This window comes from Tupaia chinensis, unplaced genomic scaffold (genome assembly GCF_000334495.1).
Source record: "Tupaia chinensis unplaced genomic scaffold, TupChi_1.0 Scaffold000096_1, whole genome shotgun sequence".
Taxonomy (NCBI): domain Eukaryota; kingdom Metazoa; phylum Chordata; class Mammalia; order Scandentia; family Tupaiidae; genus Tupaia; species Tupaia belangeri.
This window is the reverse complement of record NW_006159558.1, coordinates 4,643,078-4,648,502: the sequence shown is the minus strand read 5'-3', so window position 1 is coordinate 4,648,502 and position 5,425 is coordinate 4,643,078.

Here is a 5,425-nt window from a genome sequence, read left to right as displayed (position 1 = left end):
GGCCATCCCCTCTGAGGGATGATTTCTCGCTTTCTGTCTCTCTGTCTTTCTGGTGAGCGCATGTGCCCTATAGTAAAAAACCTCAAAAAAAAAAAAAAAAACAAAAAACAAAAACAAAAAACAAAGTTTTACTGGAACAGAAACATATCAATTTATTTACATACAGTCTAAGCTATAAGGACAGTTACATAGTTACAACAGAGACTATCTGCACACAGGCTTAATATATGTACTATGAGACCCTTTAAAAAGTTTTCTGATCTCTGGGAACCAGCAGTTGGCGTAATGGCTATGTCGCTGGACTCCCACGTAGTTGACCGTGGTTCATGTCCCGGACCCGGTGGCTTAAAACACACGCCGGGCGCGTGTGCGTGCGTGCCCAAGATCCCGAGAGGAGAATGGAGGAGAAGGGATTGCGGCGTGACCATCCCCCCTGGGGGTTGATTTCTCGCTTTCTGTCTCTATGTCTCTGTCTGTCTGGCGAGCGAGCGCATGCGCCCTACAGTGAAAATCTCTCAAAAAAAAAAAAAAGTTTTCTGATCTCTGTTTCAACAAAACAAACAGATGTGCCAAGAAGTGAATTGCCCATAGACTGACCATAGTAGAACAACCATGACTTGATAGAGATTGAATGCTTGTGTTACCCCCAAACCACGTGTTGAAATCCCCAGTCCACTGGTATTTGGAGGTGGGGACTTTGGTAGGTACCGAGGTCATAAGAGTGGAGTCACCTGAATGGAATTAGTGCTGTTACAAGAAGAGGTCAGAGAGCTAGCTAGCATACTCTCTGCCGTGTGAGGCTATAACGAGAAGGCGGCCTTCTGCAAGCCGGAAGGTTTTCAATAGAGTCAGACCATCCTGGCACCCTGACCTCAGACACCTAGCCTCCAGAACTCTGGGAAATAAATACTTGTTATTTGAGCCGCCCATTCTGGTTCTTTGCTATAGCAGCTAGAGGTGTCTATTATGTGGCTGAAAAAGAAGCCTAGGATCATGGTGGCCAGCCTCTTCCTTTACTTTTGACCCCATTTTCTGTGTACAGGCCAGATGCAATCAGCTCCCCTCTCTGTCAAACTTCGCACATACTGAGGCAAGTTGAACCACCTAATGGCATCCAGATGGGGGAGCTACGAAGAGATCTAATATTCTCATCAACTTAGAGTTTGACGTAAAATAGTGAGGGGTCCATTTTGTCCCATAGTGCTCACCTACCTATGTAAACATGTCCATCTCCTGGTGGGTACATCCACAGGAGAAGTTCAAGGACTTGAAGTTGATCACAGAAGGAGTAAGGTTACTGCAGACATGAGACGCAAAGTCTAGAAGCATTTCCACAATGAGCTGGCTTCCATATTCCCTGGCCATCTGTTCATTTCTTAGCTGAGCTATCCTGTGAGTGGCTGTCAAGAACTGAGATTTGCTAAATTTGTTTACTTTTGCTTTTCTCTCAGCTCGAAATTAGAAACATATGTTCATCATCTCTGCATATGAATAGTTCAGCATGAACAGTTTTCCTCATTTTAGTTAGAACAGATCAGTCAAAACAGTTATCTTTTCAAAGTTGACCTGCAAAACATGATAGGTACAGCTTATTCTATTAATTGTGTTTCTTTACAAATAAGTAAATGAACTCAACTAATTGAGACATGGTTGTGCATCTCAGTGTCATAATTAGTGATACCTTCAGGTAAGAGACACAAGAGGCACCATTAAGCTCATGGAGGCAACAGGAAGAGCCATATCAGAACCATCAAGTCCCAGAGTTTGTGTCTGAAGTGGGCATAGCCAAGAGCTTCAGGAATATTTTCCCCTGGTTTCTTTTTTTTTTTGAGAGGTCTTCGCTATAGGGCATATGTGCTCGCCAGACAGACAGAGAGGGACATAGAGACAGAGAGCGAGAAATCACCCTCCCAGGGGGATTGGTCACGCTGCAATCCCTTCTCCTCCATTCTCCTCTTGGGATCTTGGGCACGCATGCACATGCACCTGGCGGGAGTTCTAAGCCACCGGGTCCAGGACACGAACTGTAGTTGACTACGTGGGAATCCAGTGACATAGCCATTACGCTAACTGCTGGTTCCCCCCTGGTTTCTTTTTGATGGGACCACAGTTGCAGCTGAGAATAATTACCAAGGAGACAGCTTTCAGGATGTTCCATGGAGGTCTGAATTAACCAGCACCGAATTTGCTCCTGGGCCAGCCCAGTGGGCATCGAGTGATGAGGCTGGTACCAGGTGTTTCCCTGTGGTGTGGGGGATCAGAGCAAAAAAGGATGCCAGAAAGCCCAGAAAAGAGCTACCTAGGAAGACAGATGACCACATCCCAGTCCCAAATCAATATGTAGATCAAGAGTTTTCCGAAAGGAAAAGTGAGCCTCAGATGACAAAGCGAAAAACACAAAAACAAAAAATGGTAGTTATCACTGCATTGTATTCCAGACAATTTTTTTCTGTTATGTACCAAACTCCCATGCACACCCCATTTCTCCATTTTCTATGTGTCTGTCTCCCCCACTTCCTCCCACATACATGTTAACATATACATCTACCTACACGCACTTACAAATAGTCCATAACTTAATAATTTGACTTCAGATTTTTAAATTTAAGCATGATCTCAAAGTGATCCATTCCATAGAAACTGTCTGTAGGGTACCTGCAAAACCATTCAGCTTTCACTTTGAGTACAATATTAAATGAGGTATTCAACATTTTATTACAAAACAGGCTGCTCTGTGCTAGATGATTTTTGCCCAGCGGTAGGCTCACGTGAGTGTTCTGAGCAGTGAGCTGAGTGTTCTGGGGTAGGTGAGGCTGTTCTCTGATGTTCAGTAGGTGAGGTGCACTGAATGCTTTGAGTTACATTGTCTTCTACTGACCACGGGCTTATCAGGACTTAACCCCATGTTAAGTCCAGGAGCATCTGTATATAATCATAGGTACATATGTTTATTCTCTTGTTCTCACAACATTCTATGAGATAAACATTTGAATGATTTAATTTTATACAGAAAAATGGAGAGTTAGAGTGTGGTTAGAACTCATGGGATCTTCCACAGGTGTTAAGTGGCAGAGTAAGAATTAAATCTATCCTCCTTTACAGCTATGTCTTTCTGTACCTATGTGTATCTATATATGTGTGCAAATGTGTATTCATATATATGTATATACACACACACACATGCACACATATGATTTCATTCCATTTTGATTCTCTATAGGTCTGTGCAAATCTCTGTATGAGGCACTCTAAACGTAATTGTTAAAAAGATGACTCCCTTAAAATTGAATGAAATAAAATGAAATTTAGCTAGCTAATTTGAATTATGCTGTGAAGATAGCAATAATAATTCCAGAACAAATTCTAAGCTTGCTATAATCTGCAGCTCTGTTGTGGCTCAGTCTCCTGACAGCAGCCCTTTGCACCATGGAATGTCTATGTAACGGTCACTTATTAGTATTTTTTTTTTTGAGAGGTTTTTGCTATAGGGCATGTGTACTCATCAGACAGAAAGAGAGAGACAGAGAGACAGAAAGCGAGAAATCACCCCCCAGGGGGGATGGCCACGCCACAATCCCTTCTCCTCCATTTTCCTCTCGGGATCTTGGGCGTGCGCACACACGCGCCCGGCGTGAGGTTAAGCCACCGGGTCCGGGACTTGAACTGCGGTCAACTACGTGGGAGTCCAGCGACATAGCCATTACACTAACTGCTGGTCCTGACTATTTAAAGAAGGAAGCTTAACAAAAAGAAAAGGGTGCTTGCTTTTTCCTTTGATCTGATGCATGTGAAAACAGAATTAAAAGATTTTAAATTTTATGTAAGGCTTGCATTTGAATAAAAATAGTAACAGAAATTTCAGTGCTCTTGCCCGTGATAGCATACCACAGGATATTGTTATCTTCTAAAACTCATTTTCAGACATACATGTAAATATATGTAATTATCTTGCACATAAAACTTCCTTCAGAAAGATCAGAGCCAGGGCAAGTCTGGGTTCCCAGAGAAAGTTGGGAGCTAATCAAGAAGCTGGAGAAACTGTAGTTTCCTTGTTCCCTTGAGTTATGATTAAGTTCTTTGCATCTGTTGTGTGAATATCCTGCAAGATGAACACACTGGAATTATATACTGGCAAAATCAACAGCATCTGGTTTGTGTTGAAATGTGCAACACAAAAAGCCATCTTGAAAATGCAATCAATACTGAACAGCCTGCAGTTAGTTTAGCGACTGGGAGCCCAAAGAACTCTTGTGCATTTGTCATACAATAGCAGATTTTGAGTCTATATAATTAATGAATAAATCGGGTTTGTTGAACTGAGATGTCTGTGCTATTCTTCTATTGTAATCTATGCCTTCTGCGCCTGGTTTTCCTAGCTCAGGCTCTCTGTGTCTCCTTTTAAATGCTACCACTTCCCCTAAGAGGCTTACCTCACTGTGTTAATACCTCCATTCAATCGAACCAAATTTTCACTTGAATAAATACAATTGGGTAGAGCCACAGTGAAGAAAAATGATGATTATAGCAGAGAGACGGGGATAATGAGATGGACGGCAGCTCTGTGACTTACCTGTTACTCGGAGTTCTCAATGGTACGGAGTCGCTCCAGCGTGCATGTCGCAACGCTCTGTGAGACTGGGTATCTGCCTCTGGATTTGGACTTTCTGGGTGTCTGCTATGTTTGCCTTTTGCTCTGGAAATTTTCTTTTTTGCCTACGTGACTGATTTTCATAGGTCCCAATTTTCATGACTGCACAGTGGTGGGATACAATTTTCCTCACACTGGGACACCTGAGATTGTCAACAGTATGTGGAAAAAACACCCTGCATTCAGAGCAGACACTTAGCAATTCGGGCAGCTATCCAGGGATGCACTCACTGTAGACAAAGGACTTTTTAAAACAGGATTTTACTCATTAAGTACTCCAAAAGTCTGGTGATGATAACAAGTCTACTTAGCAGCCGTCACTAGGATAATTCAACAAATACTATTCCGCTATGCACAAGGCCTCCTCTTTTAGAAAAATGTTGTTAAAGCATTATGTTTCAAATGGCAACTGAAGAACTATTTTTATTAGGTACCTTGTTTTTACTGGCAAAATAATAATTGTATATATTTAGGGGGTAAAAATGACCTATCAGTGCATGTATATATTCTATCATATAGCAAGGTGATTATAGTTAATAATACCATATTGAATAACTACTTTAAAGTATTAAAATGTACTATTTTAGAAAAATAACCATTGCTAAACTTTTAAATCTCATCAATTAAAATGTAATTTAAATATATTTCTTGTGAGTAAAAACTATGACTTATATGCATATGTGTGTAAATATATTAAGCACTTTGGACTGGCAGGTGGCATGGTGGCTAAGGGAGCTAGACTTCCATATGGCTGACCACAGTTCAAATCCCAGACCT